Genomic DNA, 24,473 nt, shown 5'->3' on the forward strand with positions numbered 1-24,473 from the left:
AACCCATAAGCAATTCAGGATATTGCCAATGCTATTGTTTGCTCTATATATCTGGTATTAAGGCCTTTTTGTAGAAGATAACACCCATATATCTCAATGAATATGGAGAAACTGAGCCAGTGCTTGCCTAAAGCCTTTTCCCGTAATGATTAGTGTTCATGATACTCAGTTATTCTGCATGTTTCCAAATAAAAAAAAGGTAACACCAATCCTGTTACAAATTCTTTATCTAGAACTGTGACCTGTCTGTATGATACACTCATATAATAGTCACTTAATTGTTGTAGAAGTAACCAACTATTATCTATCAGATTTAAGGCTCACTCCATGATGTGGAACCCACTCCAGCCACTGACTGGGTATCCAAAAACTTGAGGTTATATAGACCATGTGCCTAGAGGATAACCAAATACTACTGTTCTGCTAAGGGCATGTAGCAAATATAATAACTTCTAAGGACATTTTTTTTTTGCTACATCAACTGTTCAGTGCCTCACTCTGTCATTATCAGAGAAGCTTTCTTCTGCAGTAGACAAGAACTAATATAAAGATCCACAACTGGGCAATGTACAAAGAGTAAGACCTTGAAATGATCAGTTCTGAATCGGATGTCTCCTTAAGCCCCAGGGAACTATATAGAAGAAGAGCCAGAAAGATTGTAAAAGCCTGTCTTAGTTAGGATTTTATTGCTGTGAAGGGACACCATGACAACAACAATTCTTATAAAGGAAACCATTTTACTGAGGCTAATTTAGAGTTCATAGCTTCATTATTTTCATGATGGGGAGATTCACCGTATACAGACAGACATAGTACTAGAGAAGCCAATAGTTTTCTGTCTGTAAATACAGGCAACCATAAGAGAGAGATGCTGAGCTTCTGAAACATCAGAGTCTACCCACATTGAAACAATTTTTTCAACTAGGGCACACATCTTAAGTATACTACTGCCTACAGGCCTGTAGGGGACATTCTTATTCACCAACCACATTCCATTTCCTATTGTCCATAGGCTTGTAGCTGTACTATAGTGCAAAATATAGTTAGTGCAATTTCAAAGATCCCAATAGTCTAGCACAGCATCAGTGCTGTTTAAAGACCAATACTCAATTTCTCTTCTCAAACTAATGTAATCTCTTAATTGTAAAAGCAAAATGAAAACCAGATCACATACTTCCCACATATTTGGCAAAAGATATACATTACTATACCAGGAGGGAGAAAAACATGCATAGTGAAAATATAGTGACCCAAAACAAGACTGAAAACCAGCTGGGGAACCTCAAAATTCTACATCTCTAAACAGGATAGCAAAGTGCAGTTCAGATTTCCAGTTTCTTTCAACTTTGTTGATTGTAACACACTTCTTTCACTTGGACTGGTTCCACACTGAGTCAACAGCTTTTTGTGGCAGGTATCCCATGTCTCTGGCATCTTAAAAATCTTGTGATCTCCAAGGCAATCCAGAATTAACCTGCACAGCTTCACATGATGGCCACTCTGGGCCATCCTCTGGAACTCCCCTGTCATAGGCCTTGCTTCAGCTTCTTTTGTTAGTCCCAGGATGTCAGGCTGTGTCTCTGCCTCCTACGTATCTCTGGTAAGCCACTTAGGGGAGAATGCCTCAATATGTGGATCTCTGAACTAGTCAGAACAGAAGATTCTACCGGGTTTGGGTCTGGTTGGATTGACCAAAGAGTTACTGCTCTCTAAAGGGAATCCAATGCAGGGCAGTTATCCAGGATGTCTTCCACTATTGTAACACGTACTACGCTAGGAGCAGCGGTGGCTGCAAGCTGTGAAGGCCAAAATACATAACTGGAGCCACTAAGCAAAAGACAACAAGTGACTGCAGGCATGTGGTAGCTGCAAAGCAGGGATGACAGCTGGGCCTGCTGGACAGATCCGAGGTTCAGAGATGAATGCTTCACTCCCCAGAGTGTTACAGTTCAACAAAATAGCCATCCTCAGATGATTTTTGGTAAAATAACTCATGCACTTCATTCCATGTTAATAGGGACCTTATAAACATTTTGGGGGTAGAGTGGAAACCAGAGGTGTATCCTTCCAATTACGTCAGTCTGAAATGTTCAGAATGCGCTATTTGCATGGGGAAGGACTTCAGGTATTGACCCTCTAAGATTGATTGTTATGGCCCTCTCAAAGGGGTATCATTGGTATGTGTTCCAAGACAGGTAGAGCTTGACAGAGAGTTACCCACACATAATAGACAGTAAAGGCAAAACCTCACCAATGTGTTGTTTAGTGGGGCCTTGCCCCAAAACCACTGCTCCCTTTATTCCATTTTACATCATTTTCTTTGACCATTGTGTCAGTGTTTTCTGTGGTATCTTCTGCACCTTTTATTCTCTCTTCTATCTCTTATATTCTATGACTACTAATATCTTTCCTAGCTTCTAGCCCCAGAGTTTTCTTCCTTTGTGACTTCTTTGTTGCTTCTATTTCCATTTTTAGATTCTGAATGGTTAGTTCAATTCCTTCACCTGTTTGGTTGTGCTTTCCTATAATTCTTTAAGGGATTTTTGTGCTTCCTCCTTAAGTGTTTCTACCTGTTTATCTGTGTTCTCCTGTATTTCTTTAAGGGAGTTATTTATGCTCTTCTTAAAGTCTTCTATCATCATCATATGATGGGATTTTAAATCCAAATTTTGCTTTTCCAGTGTGTTGGGCTATGCAAGACTTGCTGTGGTGGGAGAACTGGGTTTTGATGATACCAAGTAGCTTTTGTTTCTGTGGCTTATGTTCTTGCACTCGACTTCTGCCATCTGGTTACCTCTGGTTGTGGATGGTCTTGCTGTCTTTGGCTGGAGCTTGTCCCTCCTGTGGGCCTGTAAGCCTGTGTTAGCACTTCTAGGAGAACAGCTCTCTTCTTGTGGGACCTGTGTACCAAGGGCTGTGGAATAGCCCCAGCTCTCAGGTGCAGATGATGATTGGAAGGATCCCTGTCCCAGCCATTCCACTGTTCCTGTACCATGTGTGTTCCTGGCAGGTCCTTCTTTGGACAGTTATGGGAGAGAAAATGGCAATCTCATCTCTGAACCCAGGAGTGAGATCACTCCTGGGAGACCAGCTCTATCCTGGAGCAACCTGTGTACAGAGGGCTATGGAACAGCCATAGCTCCTGGATGAAAATATGACTGGAAGTGACAGCTTCATTTTTATGAGCAAATTTTAATAACCAATAATAAGCTTTCATTTATGTCGTGTAAAGAATGTATCAAAGAATTTTTACCTGACCTGATTGACTTTCTTGAATTTCTCTAGTCCTTCTCGGGGGTCTTTCTCTGTCATATCTGATCCATATACTTCTGGAAGGGGTCCAGCTCTTATTCTCTTTTACTGTGGACATACAATGTTTCCTCGATTTCTTCCAAAATAGAATATCTAGCCAATAACCAGAAAAAAAAAAAAAAAAAAAAAAAAAAAAACCTTTAGCTTGACTTCTCTCCCAGAGAAAAAATATAACTAGAAAACTCAAAACCACACAAATATTGATAATTAAAACAATTCAAATAAAATGAAATAAGCTAAACAAATAGTATATGAGCCTATTATTAGGCTTTTTCTAATCTGTAATGGCAGTATATTTAACACAATATTACCGTGGATCCCATGTTCAAAGAACTTGAGCTATTCTGCAATATTTCAAAACTTCCCTAAAGCATTTCTCTTTTCTTATAATCTTCCTAATATCCTTGAAAATGTTTTGCTTACTGTATAAACTTATTCTCAGGTTTCTTCTGTCACGCCAGGAAATAAAACCCAAAATTCCCATAGAGCCCATGAGTTGTTCTTTAAGACCTCAAGATGTTCCTAAATCATTTATTTATTTATTTATTTATTTATTTATTTATTTATTTATTTATAAAATCTCTCCATATCTTTTGTTGGAGACACAAACCTTTCCTCTCTGCCTATTCCTAGCTCAGCCTGTCCTTGCACAACATTGGCTACCATAGCCTCTAGACCTAAACTCCCTGTAGTAATTCCGGAACTGCAGGAAGAATTCCCCATGAGGCTTCTATAAAATCTGTATTCTCTTCTATATTTAAGAACAATTAAACCAAACTTATAATTCAATCCTGTGATTAACTGCTTGTAGCAAGCATGCAGCTTTTACTATCTGGCAGTCTGCCTCACAACAAGCATCATATCTATTTTCATGACAGGAGAACTCAAAGCCTGTGAGCTGAGCTTGCCCCTTGCTTCTTTGTTTAAATTCCCATGCACGGAAGTCACACGATTCCACTCTGCTCACTGAACAACCAATTCCCCCACTCCTAGACTTGTAACACTGTGTGTGATCCATCCAAGAATGTTACATCACTAGTGGATGCTCACCTACACATTGGATGTCATCTCTTGCATGTAATTTTATAAAATTACATTTGCTCCTTGTTTCATGTCCAAGCCCATGATATGCTCCAAGATCAGCTGCTACCAATGGCCTTCTCACTTAGCCTCAACTTTGCCATGACTCCTCAGTCTCATTCAACAATGCTGCCAGCTTGGGTTTTCCCAAGAACAACACCCATTCCCTCATGCCTTTCCTCTTGCCACCCACTTTCTCCTCTTGCCCACCTTTGCTGTGAATGGAAAACACCAGGTAGCATTAATATTTTAAAAGTACCCAGATTATTCAAAGCTGGACACCGACTCTATTGCTATAAACTCATCAGCTATTGTATATCAGAAATCCACTTATGATGAAGGCCATCACCAGTTCTAGTTGCCTCCAGGCCTGAAAGCCTGGGTGAAAAATACTTCTCTCTCTCTCCTCTCTCTCTCTCTCTCTCTCTCTCTCTCTCTCTCTCTCTCTCTCTCTCTCTCTCTCTTTTGCTCTCTCTCTGTTTCTCTCTTTCCCCATGTCTCTCTCTGTTTCTCTCTGTTTCTGTCTCTGTCTCTCTCTCTCACACACACACACACACACACACACACACACTCACTTCCCCTTCTCTTCCTCCTGTGACCCAGAAATCCCACCCTTTACTCTTCACCCAGCAATTGGTTTCCATCTTCTTTATTGCCACAATCAAGAACTAATTAGGGAAACAACACCTTCACCTACAGGGAGATAACAGAGAGACAGAAAGAGACAGAGTAGAAAAAAATGTACATAATTATTTCGCTCATACAAACATCCCACTTAAGACCAGTTGGATTGTGTTGCCTGTAGATCAAAATTACAGTGTGGATGCCCTAGGGCACATTTTCTTTCATACTCAGGAACTTGTCCTAACAAAACACTTTGTGACAACTTAGACCAGTGAGGGTCTCCTTACTGTATAGCACACTGCATAATACACATTGTCAGGTTCTTACGCTGTGTAAATTCCAGCAGGTAGCATTTACCTCCCGCTGGTGTGTCTGCGCGTGTCTATATTATTTTGTGGACCATTTCAATTTATTCAGGTTTTCAAAGATACTTCAAGATTGGAAATGAGGTATAGCAAAGAATAAAAGAACAACTGAGTTCCTCCAGACATTGCAATACAAGAAGGGCCTCTTATCCAACAGCAGTACATTCCTAGCCCTCCACCCTAGCATGTGGGACTTTCCTCCTGCCATACATACTCATGACATAGTTTAATTTATAAACTATTTACAATAAGCCATCAGCAGTAGTAAAGTACTATAAAACAGAACAATTATGACTGCAAAGTGACTTTTGTGCTGCTCCAGAGTCATCCGGACCAAGGATCAATTCTCCTGCCAGGTGAAATAGTTTGAGATATGTTCATTCCTTTCAAAGCTACATAGAGATTAAAACTTATGAATTGTTTGTTTCTAGAATTTTCCACTTAATATTTTGCAAGTGTCAGAGGATTTCTATTGCTCTTACAAAACACCATGATGAAAAATAAGGAAGAAAAGGTCTTTGCTCCTAGGCTTCAGTGGTATCATATTATCTAGATGGGTCATACCAGAATCTTCAGAGTCATTTCAGCGGAGGTAAACGTAAGTGCCATATCTGGTCATACATCAATAGCCTCTTATATTTGGAACATGAATACTTTCATGTATTTGGCAAGGCTAATTTAATCTTTATCCTCGGGTTTCTTTGAATACACAGTTTATCTAGAGGTTAAGAGTTATGATTCTAGTTAATAGAACAGAGCAATTCTATTACATTAACATTAATAGTGCATGGAAAGAACTCCCATAGGCTTCATTCTTTAAGCAGCAGCCATTTTCATGTCTAGTCTCTTTCCTCATTTTTTTTCTTCTAGCACCATTTAATTAAAATCTGATGTAAAAATGGTACTTGTGTTCATATGAGATCAACAGTAGTCACTGTTTCTGCTTATCTCTTTATCACCATACCAGGAAGAGATGCTAGGAACAGTATCCATAAGATGGTTTGATTAGCATATCACATCTGTTGTGTTTTGTAAAAAAGAAAAAGAAGCCAGGAATATGGTTGGTGGATGCTTGGTATGGTATGGGGAAAGGGGTGTTCCTTTGTTGGCCCATGCTGAGTCATCTCTTCACATGAGATACCAGCCACAGGAGGGTATAGTTTGGAATAGAGGTTTTTGTTTTGTCTTGTTTTGAGAGAGGGGGGAGGAGGTGTAGAAGGTGGTCATGACCACATGGAGAGTTAGGGAGGAGCAGAATGGGGAGAGAAGGGACAGAGAGGGAAGAAAGGAAGAGAAGAAGGACAATAGAATAAGATCAGAGAGTGAGGAAGGGACAAGTATCCTATTTTATAATGAATCAAGTATATCTGGTTATTGCCAGAAAACTATGGGGTCTAGAACAAATCCTAACATGCACCCATTTGGAATTACTTTCAAACAAGGAAAAATTATAAAGATATGATAGTAGAGCAGAAATAGGTTCATCATGATCTTTATCTACTTTGTGCTAACTTTGGGGTGGTGTGTCTCTGGGAAACCAAAGAAAATGGGTATAGAGATGTTGATCCAGTCTTAGAAGAGTTGGCTGTTTTCTTGCTGTCCAGGCTCTGTTCCAGTTGCAACATCTGTGTATCTGAGAAAAGATTGAAACATCTGCAAGTTGTTTCTCTGGAGCTGTCCTGGATCTAGTATATGCCTGTACTTGACAAGATGCTGAAGATGCTGAAACACACATACACATACAGAGGCACTCACACAAACATATAAACACACACAGAGACACTCACACATACATACATACATACATACATACATACATGCATGCATACACACACACAAACATATATATATATTAAAGGTAGAGAATAAAGTTAAATAAATTTGGAAAAAAAAACATTTCTTAGTTGTACATTTGAATATGTCCTCTTAAAAGCCTTAGGCCTTGGTTGTAGGAAGTGAGGGGTATCCCAATCCCAGGAATAGGCAAAACATCTGGAATAGGTAGCAAGTGGGGACATAAGCTATTGATCTGCAGGGTTACTTATCTGGAGAGATTCAATTTGCTCCATGAAAGGTAGATTTGGATGGGTGTCCTGTAGCCTAAAAGTTTACAAATGAGATAGAGTTGTTAACAGTCTTTAAGATGAGTTTAGGGACGACAAAACCATTTCATGGAGCAGAATGACCAAAAAGGGTTTTTCATTCTGTCCTCAAAGATAGCACTCTGGGTAGCTACTAGCTCAACAACCCTCCCTTGGGACCAAAGGATGTTTACATTGACCAGTGAGGGAATAGAGTGTGCCAGTTCTCTGGGTGGATAGATCAAACAAGCAAATCACAGAGATATGATCCTTCCAGTGTCTAAATCCAAGTCATTTAGCATCAATGCTGTGTTTTATAAAAAGGAAGAAGAAAGAAGAAGAAGAAGAAGAAGAAGAAGAAGAAGAAGAAGAAGAAGAAGAAGAAGAAGAAGAAGAAGAAGAAGAAGAAGAATTGAAGAAGAAGAAGAAGAAGAAGAAGAAGAAGAAGAAGAAGAAGAAGAAGAAGAAGAAGAAGAATTAAAGAAGAAGAAGAAGAAGAAGAATTAAAGAAGAAGAAGGCAGGCATATATTTTGTGAAAGCTTGTTATGGTGTGTAGGAAGGAGGTGACTTTGCAGGCCCCTTCTGAGGCATCCTTTCCCACTGCGGTACCACCATACCACGATGGTATAATATAGAATAGAGTTTATCTAGGGCATGAGGGAGGTTTTGAGAGGGGAGGAAAGAAAAAGAAAGACAGACAGAGGAAGAGTGAGAGAGAGAGGGTGAGAGAAAGAGAGAGAGTAGACACTGGCCATAAGCTCGTGAAGAGAGAGGAGGAGGGGAATGGGGAGAGAAGGGACAGAGAGGGACAGCAAGAGAATAAGAGAAGAGAGTGAAGATAGGGCAAGTCAATGCTTTTATAGTGAGTCAGGGATACCTGGCTGTTGCCAGGAAACTGTGGAGTGAACCCCAGAAGGAATGCTAATAATGGCAGTTCTTGGCCTAGAAGTTAAAGGATGAGAAATTGTAAAGAAATGTATGCTGCAGAGAAAATATGATGGGACTTCCTCATCAAATGATAAAATGTGAAATTTCCCCTCACACTAAATTTGAAAGATCATTACTATATAGAGTCACTTCTATAAATGATATATGTGAGTGACAGTGTGATAAACCAGGGAAATCTTCAGCCTCTAAACACTGCCTAGTCTCAGTGTGCCTTGTGCTGCTTCACTTTATGCACAACCATTAGAAATATGCACCCATCATTTCACTTATATCCTAGTCATGCCTTTACCCTGGTCAGGCATGGGTCTCATTGTTTCTCTCTAAGCCTCAGCCAAGGATTTCTAGCATGAAAAGGAATTAAATTTGATTTTTTTCCCTTGGGGGACACCCTTATGAGAGGGACAAATGCTAGAACAGCTGAGGTGTTATGTAACAAATTGAGAGGCTTAGAGGAAACTATTTAACATGTCATATTCCAGAGGTATTGTGAGTCACAGAGAAAACTGAATATACAAAATTATTAGATCAAAGAAGGTAAAATGAATGCTTTTTATTGTCCTCCATGGGGAAAGTGTGGAGTTTTAGTTTGCCTTCTTTGTTAGTCTGTTTTGGGGAGCCATTGTTTTGTTTTGTTTTAAACTATAATAAAATTATACTCAAGTTTCCATTTATAAATTCTTTTATAAATGACACAAAGCAGCCCAATATGAGAAGGAGAGGGGTGTTGGGGAAGAAATGAGTTATAGAGATGGCTTAGAAATTAAAAGCATATATATTTTTTTTACAGAGATCTCATGTCCAGTTCTGAGCATCTACATGAGGTGGTTCTCAAGCTTCCTGTATAACCAGTTCTAGAGGAATCACAAAAGCACACAGGCTGTTTCTCAAATCATGGCATGCAGGCTAGTTGATTTTCCTGTTGCTGTGAAAAAACACTTTAGGAAAAGCATCTTCAGGAAGGAAGAATATCTTTGTCCATCTTGGCAGGGAAAGCATAGTGCAGGAGTGTGAGGCAAGTAATCACAATAGATCTATAGTCAGGAAGCAGACAGAGATGGATGCTAGTGCTCAGCTTACTTCCTCCTATTTATTCAGTCCCAGACCTCAGCACACAGAATGGTGCCTCCTCTATTTACTGTTAGTTTTTCTACTTCAGGAATCTAATCCCAAAACTCCCTCAGCCAGACACAAGGATATTTTTTCCCATAATATTTCTGTATCCCACGGGTTGCTAGTAGATAGTATTCACCACAGAATGTATGACAAGACCTTTGTTAATAATATCCTACTAGAGCTCTTCTGTCTGACAGGCTCTTGAATGGCATTATCAGGACCTGGTTCATGGGGTAGAAAGCCAAGCCTATTATGTAGCTTTGCACCAGATGATGGTTCAGTTTATCCTCCAGTGTGTAGGCAGTATTTCCATACTTTACCCAATATTCATGAAGCATTTCCTTCTGAATGCCAGGATCCATAGGTATGTCCTTGGTATTTTTATGCTGTGAAACAAATGGTGAGCTTTGGAAGTTTTTCTATGGTTCACAGGTTTCCTCTTCACCCAGAGTTATATGATTTTCATAAGTTCTTCTCTTGAATACTTAGAGAATATTGATTTGATAGGTAGTTGGTAATCATGAGAAACAACTTTTTTATTCAGAAATGCAAGAGAAAGCAGACAAACCTGCAGTGAGAGGCAGTAAGATGTGATCAAATTACAACATGTTATTTAGGCAGTCAAGTGTTATGCTATAGGTTGTATTCTTGAATACTTATTTGGGCAGCCAGAGTCAGGAAACAAATGATGAAAGGAGAAAGATTGAAAGCCAGGGACACAACTTGATTCAGGGTTCCCATGTCCAACATTCTCAGGAACTAAGAATAACAGGCTAAATTTGAGGAAAAAATAAGTTTCCATTGTTTTTTATTAACCATTGTTTTTGAGATGTTTTGCCCCATATATTGTCATGGGAGTGAGGAAATGATTAAGATGATAATAATGTGAAACCAATACTGAGTAAGTAGAAACCATAGTTACATTTTGAAGTTTGATATTTTCCTCTTAGGTTTTCAACATTTAAATATAATACTTTGTAATAGTTCCAGGCAATAGAGTTATCAGATCCTTCAGCTATGGATCAAGAGGGCAGATAGAGTGTGGATAAGCCTGGATGTGTGGAAGGTGCTGTGGAGCCCATGGATATTTAAATTTAGGAGAAACTAGTGAGGAAGTCTTCCCATAACAATTAAAGAATGTCATGTTCTTACATCTAATACATCTGACCTAGGGCACCGTTCTCTCCTGGCTCTCTGCATCAGCAAAATCTGAGAGCAGATGTCCCACTACTCTTGTGATGATGAATGGAATTCCTCACATAATCTATTTAAGCTACTTAGTAACTTAAAATATTCTAGGGATGAAAGGAAAGCTTAGTCAATAGAGTCTTCTGGGAAAGCAGGAGGATCTAAATTTGGTCCCCAGCAACCATGGGCTAAAGATTGGATGGATCCTCCAAACTTGTTGGACAGTTTAAGTGAACTGTTGGGTTCTAGTTTCAGTAAAAACACAATGGCTCAGAAATAAAGATGTAGTATGATAAAGGATGAAATCCAATATCCTTTTGTCTTCCACTTCCACCCCCTCACACATGAATATTACTATTAAACTTAAAGTTTCCCTCTCTGTTTATTTTACCATGTTTTACAGCTAACTTTTCCTAGTAAACTATTCATAATGTGCTTTAGATTAATACAAGATAATTGACCTTATCTACAGGAGGCACCCATGATCTCTCCTTGCAGCAATTAACTCTGATATGCTCCATTATTTAATGGTAACAAATTCCACTAGCTGAACAATGTATGCTTGCTTAATAGGCCAATGCTGTTCTATATGCTTCATCTTCCCTTTGAGATTTCCCTTTGAGTCATTGTACCTCCTTCTTCTTAAAAACTAATGAGAGTACCGGGTACCCTGGGCACGGAGTCGATGGAAATCCCTGAGGTCCCTAGAGGACTCTCCACTCGATCTTAGAACCACCGGTGAGAAGAACACAACTTCTGTTCCATTCCAACCCCATGGGACCTGAGCCAGCATTAGGGAAGCTGAAAACCCAGTCTGAACAGAGTCACAAGTCCCTTCCAGTCAGCGCCAGCACCTGGTCACCTTGGGCACAGAGTCGGCAGACACCCCCAAGGTCCCTAGAAGAGAGCTTCTGAGGCAGATCCAGTTTCCAGCTCCAGACATCTGGGCACCTACCCTGCCAGACAAGAGGTGTCCACCCTACCTGGGAGGACTTTGCTGGAGCACCTGGGGGAGCCATCCCTTTTCCCAGATCCCTCTGAGACTAGTCTGTACAGGTGAGAGTGTAGACTACAGAAGCTGACAGCTTCTGGGATAGGCAGAAGCAACACAGCTTCTGAGGCAGACGCTATTTAGAACTCCAGATATTCAGGCACCTTCCCTGCTAGAAGAGAGGTGTCTGATCTGCTCTGGAGGGATTTGCCAGAGCCCCTGAGGGAAGCATCTTGGTTCCCAGATCCTTCTGAGACTAGTCTGCCCAGGTCAGAGTGTGGACTACAGAAGCTAACAGCTTCTGGTAGAAGCCGGAGCAACACAGCTTCTGGGACAGGACCTTATTCAGGCCTTCATCTTCTCCCAGGAGACAGGTCCGAACACTAGATATCTGTGCACCTTCCCTGCAAGAGGAGAGCTTTTGTGCAGAGAGTGTTCTGACCACTGCATCTCAGGAGAGAGCTAGTGTTCCAGGTCTGCTGATAGAGGCTAACATTATCACAAGAGGAACAAACTCTAACCAGAGACAACTATAACAACTAACTCCAGAGATGACCAGATGGAGAAAGGCAAATGTAAGAATATTACTAACAAAACCCAAGACCACTCACCATCATCAGAACACAGCACTCGCACCTCACCCAGTCCCAGACATCATAACACACCAGAAAAGCTAGACCCAGATTTAAAGGCATATCTCATGATGATGATAGAGAAAAACAGGAAGGACTTTAATAACTCAATTAAAGAAATACCGGAGAAAACTGCTAAAGAGGTACAAGTCCTTGAAGAAAAACAGGAAAACACAACCAAACAGGTAGAAGTCCTTATAGAAAAACAGGAAAGCACGTCCAAACAGATGATGGAAATGAACAAAACCATACTAGACTTAAAAAGGGAAGTAGACACAATAATGAAAACCCAAAAGTGAGGCAACACAGGAGACAGAAACCCTAGGAAATAAATCTAGAAACATAGATGTGAACATCAGCAACAGAATATAAGAGATGGAAGAGAGAATCTCAGGTGCAGAAGATTCCATAGAAAACATCTGCCCAACAATCAAAGAAAATGCAAAGTGCAAAAAAATCATAACTCAAACATCCAGGAAATCCAGGACACAATGAGAAGACCAAACCAACGGATAATAGGAGTAGATGAGAATGAAGATTTTCAACTTAAAGGGCCAGCAAGTATCTTCAACAAAAGTATAGAAGGAAACTTCCCAAACCTAAAGAAAGAGATGCCCATGAACATACAAGAAGCCTACAGAACTCCAAATAGACTGGACCAGAAAAGAAATTCCTCCTGACACATAATAATCAGAACAACAAATGCACTGAATAAAGATAGAATATTAAAAGTAGTAAGTAAAAAAGGTCAAGTAACATATAAGGGCAGGCCTAACAGAATTACACCAGACTTTTCACCAGAGACTATGAAAGCCAGAAGATCCAGGACAGATGTTACACAGACATTAAGAGAACAAAAATGCCAGCCCACGTAACTATACCCAGCCCAACTTTCAATTACCATAGATGGAGAAACCAAAATATTCTATGACAAAACCAAATTCACAAAATATCTTTCCACGAATCCAGCCCTTCAATTATAATAGCAGAAAAAAAAATACAATACAAGAGCAGAAACCACACCCTAGAAAAAGCAAGAAAGTAATCCTTCAACAAACCTAAAATAAGACAGCCACAAGAACAGAATGCCAACTCTAACAACAAAAATAATAGGAAGCAACAATTACGTTTCCTTAATATCTCTTAATATCAATGGACTCAATTTCCCAATAAAAAGACATAGACTAACAGAGTGTCTACACAAACAGGACCCAACATTTTCCTGCTTAAAGGAACCCCATCTCAGGGAAAAAGACAGACACTACCTCAGAATGAAAGGCTGGAAAACAGTTTTCCAAGCAAATGGTCTGAAGAAACAAGCTGGAGTAGCCATTCTAATATCTAATAAACTCGACTTCCAACCCAAAGTTATCAAAAAAGACAAGGAAGGACACTTAATACTTATCAAAGGTAAAATTCTCCAAGAGGAACTCTCAATTCTGAATATCTATACACCAAATGCAAGGGCAGCCACATTCATTAAATAAACTTTTGTAAAGCTCAAAGTACAAATTGCACCTCACAAAAATTATAGTGGGAGACTTCAAGACGCAACTTTCATCAATGTACAGATCGTGGAAACAGAAACTAAATAGGGACACAGTGAAACTAACAGAACTTATGAAACAAATGGATTAACAGATATCTACAGAACATTTTTTCCTAAAACTAAAGGATGTACATTCTCTCAGCACCACATAGTACTTTCTCCAAAATTGAGCATATAATTGGTGACAAAACAGACCTCAACAGATTAAAAAAATATATTGAAATTGTCCCATGCATCCTATCAGGTAACATGGACTAAGGCTGATCTTCAATAACAACAAAAATAATGGAAACCACCATTCATATGGAAACTGAACAACACTCTTCTCAATGATACCTTGGTCAAGGAAGAAATAAAGAAAGAAATTAAGACTTTTTAGAGTTAAATGAAAATGAAGCCACAAAATACCCAAACTTGTGGGACACAATGAAAGCATTTCTAAGAGGAAAACTCATAGCTCTGAGTGCCTCCAACAAGAAACTAGAGAGAGCAAACACTAGCAGCTTGACAACACACCTAAAAGCTCTAGAAAAAAGGAAACATACTCATCCAAAATGAGTAGACTGCAGGAAATAATAAAACACAGGGGTGAAATCAACCAAGTGGAAACAAGAAAAGCTATTTAAAGAATCAAGCAAATAAGGAGCTAGTTCTTTGAGAAAATCAAAAAGATACATAAACCCTTAGCCAGTCTCCCTAGAGGGCACTAGGACAACATCCAAATTGACAAAATCAGAAATGGAAAAGGAGACATAACAAAAGATCCTGAAGCAATCAAAACACAATCAGATCCATCCACAAAAGGCTATACTCAACAAAACTGGAGATCCTGGATGAAATGGTCAAATTTCTAAACAGATACAAGGGACCAAAATTAAATCAGGATCAGATTAATGATCTAACCAGTCCTATATCCCCTAAAGAAATAGCAGCAGTCATTAATCGTCTCCCAGACAAAAAAAAAAAAAAAAAAAAAAAAAAAAAAGCAAGCCCAGGACCAACTGTGTTGAGTGAGAGTTCTATCAGACCTTCAAAGAAGACCTAATTCCAGTTCTTCTCAAACTATTCCACAAAATAGAAACAGAAGGTTTTCTACCCAATTCATTCTATAAAGACACAATTACTCTGATACCTAAACCACAGAAAGACCCAACAAAGGTTGAGAACTTCAGACCAATTGCCCTTAAGAATATCGATGCAAAAATACTCAATAAAATTCTTGCTAACCAAATGCAAAAACACATCAAAACAATCATCCATTCTGACCAAGTAGGTTTCATTCCAGGGATGCAGGGATGGTTTAATATACAGCAATCCATAAATGTAATCTACTATATAAACAAACTCAAAGACAAAAATCACATGATCATCTCGTTAGTTGATGAGGAAGCATTTGACAAAATCCAACACCCTTCAAGATAAAAGTCTTGGAAATATCAGGAATTCAAGGCCCATACCTAAACCTGACAACAGCAATCTATAGCAAAGTAGCCAACATCAAAGGAAATGTTGGAAACTGGAAGCAATCCCACTAAAATCAGGGACTAGACAAGGCTGCCCACTTTTTCCCTACCTATTCAACATAGTACATGAAGTCCTAACCAGAGCAATTTGACAACAAAAAGAGTCAAGTGGATACAAATTGCAAAGGGAGAAGTCAAAATATCACTTTTTGCAGATGATATGATAGTATATATATAAGTGTCCCTAAAAATTCCACCAGAGAACTCCTAAACCTGATAAACAGCTTCAGTGAAGTAGCTGAATATAAAATTAACTCAAATAAGTCATTGGCCTTTCTCTACACAAACGATAAACAGGCTGAGAAAGAAATTAGGGAAGCAACACCCTTGACAATAGTCACAAATAATATAAAATACCTTGGCATGACTTTAACTAAGGAACTGAAAGAACTGTATGATAAGAACTTCAAGTCTTTGAAGAAAGAAATCAAAGTAGATCTCAGATGATGGAAAGATCTCCCATGCTCATGGATTGGCAGGATCAGCTCTGTAAAAATGACTATCTTGCCAAAAGCAATCTACAGATTCAATGCAATCCCCATCAAAAATCCAACTAAATTCTTCATGAATTAGAAAGGTCAATTTGCAAATTCATCTGGAATAACAAAAAACGTAGGATAGCAAAAACTCTTCTCAATGAGAAAAGAACCTCTGTTTGAATCATGCCCGACCTAAAGCTGTACTCCAAAGCAATTGTGGTAAAAACTGCATGATACTGGTATGGCGACAGACAAGTAGACCAATGGTCACTTGATCATTGACAAGGGAGGTAAAACCATCCAGTGGAAAAAAGACAGCATTTTCAACAAATGGTGCTGGCACAACTGGCAATTAACATGTAGTAGAATGCAAATTGATCCATTCCTATCTTATTGTACTAAGGTCAAATATAAGTGAATCACAGAACTCCACGTAAAACCAGAGACAGTGACACTTATAGAGGAGAAAGTGGGGGAAAGCCTCGAAGATATGGGCACAGGGGAAAAAATCCTGAATAGAACAGCAATAGCTTTTGGTGTAAGATCGAGAATCGACAAATGGTACCTCATAAAATTGCAAAGCTTCTGTAAAGCAAAAGTCACAATCAATAAGACAAAAGGCCAATAACAGATTGGGAAAGGATCTTTACCTATCCAAAACCAGATAGGGAACTAATATCCAATATATATATAAAGAATTCAAGAAGGTGGACCCCAGAAAGTCAAATAACCCCATTAAAATGGGGCTCACAGCACTTGGGTAACTAGGGCACGGAGTCAGCTGACACCTGCAAGCTAACCACAAGACTCTTCATGGGACCTTAAGACCTCTGGTGAGTGGAACACAGCTGTTGCTCCAATCCAATCACTCAGGACTTGAGATGGCATTAATTAGGGAAGCAGAAAATCCGGCCTGATCAGGATCACAAGTACCTTCCAGTCCTCCCAGTACCAGGGTAGCTAGGTGACAGAGTCGGCTGATACCCGCAAGCTACCCACGAGACCTACCACAGGATCTTAAGACCTCTGTGAGTGGATTACAACTGCCAGAAGGCAGGTTCGAACACCAGATATCTGGGCGTCTTCCCTGCAAGAGGAGAGCCTACCTGCTGAGAGTACTCTGAACACTGAAACTCAGGAGAGAGCTAGTCTCCCAGGTCTGCTGATAGAGGCTAACATAAACACCTGAGGAATAAGATCTAACCAGAGACTACTACAACAACTAACTCCAGAGTTTACCAGATGGCAAAAGGCAAACAGAATCCTACTAACAGAAACCGAGACCGCTCACCATCATCAGAACGCAGCATTCCCACCCGACCCAGTCCTGGGCACTCCAACACACCCGAAAAAATAGAACCAGATTTAAAAGCACATCTCATGATGATTGTAGAGGATATCAAAAAGGACTTTAATAACTCACTTAATGAAATACAGGAGAACACTGCTAAACAGGTAGAAGACCTTAAAGAGGAAGCACAAAAATCTCTTAAAGTATTGCAAGAATACACAACCAAACAGGTGATGGAATTGAATAAAACTATCCAAGACTTAAAAAGAGAAGTAGACACACACACACACACACACACACAGAAAAAAAAAAAAAAAAAAAAAACACCAAAAGTGAGGCAACGCTGGAGATAGAAAACCAGGATAGAAATCTGGAACCATAGATGCAAGCATCAGCAACAGAATACAAGAGATGGAAGAGAGAATCTCAGGTGCAGAAGATTCCACAGAGAACTTCGGCACAACAATCAAAGAAAATACAAAATGCAAAGAAGATTCTAACTCAAAATATCCAGGAAATCCATGATGCAATGAGAAGAAAAAAACCTATGGATAATATTAATAAATGAGAATGAAGATTTTCAATGTAAAGGGCTAGCAAACATCTTCAACAAAATTATAGAAGAAAACTTCCCAAACCTAAAGAATGGCATGCCCATGAACATACAAGAAGCCTACAGAACTCCAAATAGACTGGACCAGAAAAGAAATTCCTCCTGACACATAATAATCAGAACAACAACAAATGCACTAAATAAAGATAGAATATTAAAAGCAGTAAAGGAAAAAGGTCAAGTAACATATAAAGGCAGGCTTATCAGAATTACACTAGACTTTTCACCAGAGAGTATGAAATCCAGAAGATCCTGAACAGATGTTATACAGACCCTAAGAGAACACAAATGCCAGTCCAGGCTACTATACCCAGCCAAACTCTCAATTACCATAGATAGAGAAACCAAAGTTTTCCACGACAAAAGCAAATTCACACATTATCTTTCAACGAATCAAGCCCTTCAAAGCATAATAACAGAAAAACCAATACAAGGACGGAAACCACGCCCTAGAAAAAGCAAGAAAGTTAACCATCAACAAACCAAAAAGAAGAAAGCCACAAAAACAGAATGCCAACTCTAAAAACAAAAATAATAGGAAGCAACCATTACTGTTCCTTAATATCTCTTAATAGCAATGGACTCAATTCCCAAATAAAAAGACATAGAATAACAGACTGGCTACAAAAACAGGACCCAACATTCTGCTGCTTACAGGAAACCAATATCAAGGAAAAAGACAGACACTACCTCAGAGTGAATGGCAGAAAACCATTTTTCAAGCAAATGGTCTGAAGAAACAAGCTGGAGTAGCCTTTCTATTATCGAATAAAATCGACTTCCAACCCAAAGTTATCAAAAAAGAAAAGGAGGGACACTTCATACTCATCAAAGGTAAAATCCTCCAAGATGAACTCTCAATTCTGAATATCTATGCTCCAAATGCAAGGGCAGCCACTTTCAATAAAGAAACTTTTGTAAATCTCAAAGCACATATTGCAACTCACACAATAATAATGGGAGAATTCAGCACACAACTTTCATCAATGGACAGATCTTAGAAACAGAAACTAATCAGGGACACTGTGAAACTAACAGAAGTTATGAAACAAATGGACTTAACAGATATCTACAGAACATTTTATCCTAAAACAAAAGGATATATCTGCTTCATAGCACCTCATGGTACCTTCTCCAAAATTGACCACATAATTGGTCACAAAAAAGGCCTCGACAGATACAAAAATACTGAAATCATCCCATGCATCCTATCAGACCACCATGGACTAAGGCTGATCTTCAATAACAACATAAATAATAGAAAGCCAACATTCAAGTGGAAAATGAACAACACTCTACTCAATGATACCTTGGTCAAGGAAGGAATAAAGAAAGAAATTAAAGACTTTTTAGAGTTTAATGAAAATGAAGCCACAAAATACCCAAACATATGGGACATTATGAAAGCATTTCTAAGAGGGAAACTCATAGCTCTGAGTGCCTCCAACAAGAAACTAGAGAGAGCACACACTAGCAGCTTGACAACACACCTAAAATCCCTAGAAAAAAGGAAGCAAATTCACTCAAGAGGAGTAGACAGCAGAAAAATATCAAACTCAGGGGCAAAATCAACCAAGTGAAAACAAGAAGAACTATCCAAAGAATCAACCAAACAAGGAGCTTGTTCTTTGAGAAAATCAACAAGATAGATAAACACTTAGCCAGACTCACTAGAGGGCACAGGTACAGCATCCTAATTAACAAAATCTGAAATGAAAAGGGAGACATAAAAACAAACCCTGAAGAAATCCAAAACACCATCAGATCCTTCTACAAAAGGCTATAATCAACAAAACAGGAAAACCTGGACGAAATGCGCGAATTTCTAGACAGATACCAGGTACTAAAGTTAAACCAGGATCAAGTTAACGATCTAAACAGTCCCATATCCCCTAAAGAAATAGAAGCAGTCATTAATGGTGTCCCAACCAAAAAAAGCCCAGGACGAGATGGCTTTAGTGCAGAGTTCTTTCAGACCTTCAAAGAAGATCTAATTCCAGTTCTGAACAAACTATTCCATAAAATAGAAGTAGAAGGTACTCTACCCAACTCATTCTATGAAGCCACAATTACTCTGATAGCTAAACCACAGAAAGGTCCAACAAAGATAGAGAAATTCAGACCAATTTCCCTTATGAATATCGATGCAAAAATCCTCAATAAAAGTCTCCCTATCTGAATCCAAGAACACATTAAAATAATCATTCATCCTGACCAAGTAGGTTTCATTCTAGGGATGAAGGGATGGTTTAATATATGGAAATCAATCAAATTAACCCATTATATAAACAAACTCAAAGACAAAAAGCACATGATCTTCTCATTACATGCTGAGAAATCATTTGACAAAATCCAACACCCATTCATGATAAAAGTTTTGGAAAGATCAGGAATTCAAGGCCCATACCTAAACATGATAAAAGCAATCTACAGCAAACCAGTAGCCAACACCAAAGTAAATTGTGAGAAGCTGGAAGCAATCCCATTAAAATCAAGGACTAGACAAGGCTGCACATTTTCTCCCTGCCTATTCAACATTGTACTTGAAATCCTAGCCAGAGCAATTCGACAACAAAAGGAGATCAGGGGGATAAAATTGGAAAAGAAGAAGTCAAAATATCACTTTTTGCAGATGATATGATAGTATATATAAGTGACCCTAAAAATTCCACTAGAGAACTCCTAAACCTGATAAAAAGCTTCAGTGAAGTAGCTGGATATAAAATTAACTCAAACAAGTCAACGGCCTTTCTCTACAGAAAGAGTAAACAGGCTGAGAAAAAAATTAGGGAAACAACAACCTTCACAATAATCACAAACAATATAAAATAACTTGGCGTGTCTCTAACTAAGGAAGTGAAAGATCTGTATGATAAGAACTTCAAGTCTCTGAAGAAAGAAATTAAAGAAGATCTCAGAAGATGGAAAGATCTCCCATGCTCATGGATTGGCAGGATCAATATAGTAAAAATGGCTATCTTGCCTAAAGCAATCTAAAGATTCAATGAAATCCCCATCAAAATTCCAACTGAATTCTTCAACGAATTAGAAAGAGCAATCTGCAAATTCATCTGGAATAACAAAAAACCTAGAATAGCAAAAACTCTTCTCAAGAATAAATGTACCTCTGGTGGAATCACCATGCCTGACCTAAAGCTTTTCTACAGAGCAATTGTTATAAAAATGGCATGGTACTGGTATAACAACAGACAAGTTGACCAATGGAATAGAATAGAAGACCCAGAAATCAATCCACACACCTATGATCACTTGATCTTCGACAAGGGAGCTAAAACCATCTAGTGGAAAAAAGACAGCATTTTCAACAAATGGTGCTGGCACAACTGGTGGTTATCATGTAGAAGAATGCGAATTGATCCATTCCAATCTCCTTGTACTAAGGTCAAATCTAAGTGGATCCAGGCGCTCCACATAAAACCAGAGACACTGAAACTTATAGAGGAGAAAGTGAGGAAAATCCTCGAAGATATTGGCACGGGGTATAAATTCATGAATAGAACAACAATGGCTTGTGCTTTAAAATTGAGAATTTACAATTTGGACCTCATGAAATTGCAAAGTTTCTCTAAGGCAAAAGACGCTGTCAATAAGTCAAAAAGGCCCCCAACAGATTGGGAAAGGATCTTTACCTACCCTAAATCAGATAGAGGACTAATATCCTATAAATATAAAGAACTCAAGAAGGTAGACTCCAGAAAATCAAATAACCCCATTAAAAAATAGGGCTCAGCTCTAAACAATGAATTCTCACCTGAGGAACAGTGAATGGCTGAGAAGCACCTGAAAAGAAATGTTCAACATTCATCAGGGAAATGCAAATCAAAGCAACTCTGAGATTCCACCTCACACCAGTCAGAATGGCTAAGATAAAAAATTCAGGGGAAAGCAGATGTTGGGGAGGATGTGGAGAAAGTGGAACACTCCTCTATTGTTGGTGGGTTTGCAAGCTTGTACAACCACTCTGGAAATCAATCTGGTGCTTCCTCAGAAAACTGGACATAGTACTACAGGAGGATCTCGCAATACTGCTCCTGGGCATATATCCAGAAGATGTTCCAACTGGTAAGAAGGACACATGCTCCACTATGTTCATAGCAGCCTTGTTAATAATAGCCAGAAGCTGGAAAGAATCCAGATGTCCCTCAGCAGAGGAATGGATACAGAAAATGCGATACATTTACACAATGGAGTACATCTCAACTATTAAAAAAATGAATTCATGAAATTCCTAGGCAAGTGTTTGGAACTGGAGGGCATCATACTGAGTGAGGTAACCTAAGCACAGAAGAACTCATATGATTTGTACTCACTGGTAAGTGCATATTAGCCCAGAAACTACGAATACCCAAGTTACATGATACAATTTGCCAAACATAAAACTCAAGAAGAACGAAGACCAAAGTGTGGATACTTTGCCCCTTCTTAGAATTGGGAACAAAGCACCCTTGGAAGGATTTACAGAGACAAAGATTGGAGCTGAGATGAAAGGATGGACCATCTAGAGACTGACATACCCGGGGTTCCATCCCATAATCAACCTCCAAACGCTGACACCATTGCATACACTAGCAAGATTTTGTTGAAAGGACCCAGATACAGCTGTCTCTTTTGAGCTATGCCGGGGACTAGCAAACACAGAAGTGGATGCTCATAGTCAGCTATTGGATGGATCACAGGGACCACAATGTAGGAGGTAGAGGAAGTACCCTAGGAGCTAAAGGGATCTGCAACCCTATAGGTGGAACAACAATATTAACTAATCATTACCCCCCAGATCTCGTGTCTCTAGCTGCATATGTAGCAGAAGTTGGCCTAGTTGGCCGTCATTGGAAAGAGAGGCCCTTTGGTCTTGCAAACTTTATATACCTCAGTACAGGGGAGGAGTGGGTGGGTAGGGGAGTGATGGGAGGTTATGGGGGACTTTTGGGATAGCATTGGAAATGTAAATGAAGAGAATGCCAAATTAAAAACCAACTAATGAAAAGTTAATTTTCTCCTGTTCATCTTAGTTACTGAGAATAGTATACATGGAAACTTCAATAAAATTGAGTCACTGATTTTTACTGTATCTCCTTTCATAGTATGTTTCCTGACTATGGCTGCCAAAATCAGGATTATAGAATACAACCTATACCATAACAGTTCAGTGTAGAGTCTACTATGGTAAAAAGGCATGGGAGTCAGAACATAAGGCAGTATTACATTGCATTCACTGTCAGGAAACAGAGAGATGGAAGGGTCTCAGCTTGCTTTCTCCTTTTTATTTAGTCTAGCACTCCAAGTCATGAGATGGTGCTGCCCAAAGTCATGAACTGTAGGTCTTCCTGCTCAATTAACCTTGTCTAAATTATCCTCACATACACAAGAATGCCATTCATGGTCATTCCAAATACTATCAGGTTGACAATCAAGATTGATCTTGGAAAAGTATCCTTCTAAAATTAAGGATCACGTACATGAGTGTTGCTGAGAGTTAATGTATGAGTTTTGATATATACAATAATTGAGAACAAATATGTTTGTTCTGATGTTAGAATGTGATGTGTTGTAGTGTATTGAGAGTCATTTTATGTACCATTTCCTTTTGTTTCCAAAGAGAATCTGATAATGAACTGCTTAGAAGCTAGGGCAGAGATCTGGTGGTCTCAGAAAAATATTTCAGGTGTTGAATGGATTCTTTCTGTATTTAGCCCATTTTGCTCATTCTCATTCCTTCATAGACAACCCTCAAAGGTCTCGCCCGAGCTAGTATCTTGCCAGCAAGAATTCACTCAGACAACCGGATCCTTCTACAGCAAAGCTTTTATTGCTTCAACATAAAGAAGACCCCGAACCCGGAAAATGGCGCTGCTTATATAGCCCGTAGCATGACGTTTCAGCACCTGATATGGCGTGACAGCACCTGATTAGTTGTTCGCCCATCACCCCATTACTACGCCCCGAGATGGGCAGTGACTGCGCGTGAATTCACTCTTGCACTTGCACATAAGGCTTGTTTACTAGTTAGGTGCAGTGGAAGCCAGCGCCATCTTATAATGACGATTGCTCATGGCACAGCTCTCCACATCTCCCCCTTTTTATTTTATTAAAATTTGAGGCTGGTCTAGGCCTCTGCAGTCAAGTCCATCTGCTGTGGCTCCTGTCTTAGGTCATTCCTCCTATGTCACAGCCTTTCCCATCATAGAGTAACCCTATCGCCACCGGGTCCCGTGTCTTAGGTTGGTCTGTACATGAGGAAAGTTGCCCATCTCTGGATACTGCAATACTGTGTGACTGTAACTGCCAAATGACCTAGGGCTAACTCTAATAAAAGAGGCCAGCCAAAAAACGAATTAGTAAAACTCAGCGAAGTGCAAGTGCTGATCAATGAACGTTGAGTATCTCTCATCCCAGTGCAATGGATCCACAAATCCGTGGGACGCAATGGTAGAGAACTCAGATGCCATTTAGGTCTTAAGCATGTATACCCAAATTTCAGGGGAAGCCCCTTGTTCAATGGCTGCAAGTGCCTGAGTAATAACGACCTTGTCACGGTTTTGTTGGGTTCTGAGCTTACAAACCAACCAGAGCATGAACACAAGTCCACAGCAGATGGCAGCAGCAAATAAAACTACCCCCACCCATTCCTTAAAATAAGAAAATGCAGATGAAATCCAGGCGGA

General features: G+C 39.3%; 1 pseudogene; it reads left to right on the plus strand.

The window, feature by feature from the left end:
- The window catches only part of Gm18728 (predicted gene, 18728), a 429,487-nt pseudogene that overhangs the window by 322,737 nt on the left and 82,277 nt on the right, over window positions 1-24,473 (plus strand).

This window comes from Mus musculus, chromosome 1 (assembly GCF_000001635.26).
Source record: "Mus musculus strain C57BL/6J chromosome 1, GRCm38.p6 C57BL/6J".
Classification (NCBI taxonomy): domain Eukaryota; kingdom Metazoa; phylum Chordata; class Mammalia; order Rodentia; family Muridae; genus Mus; species Mus musculus.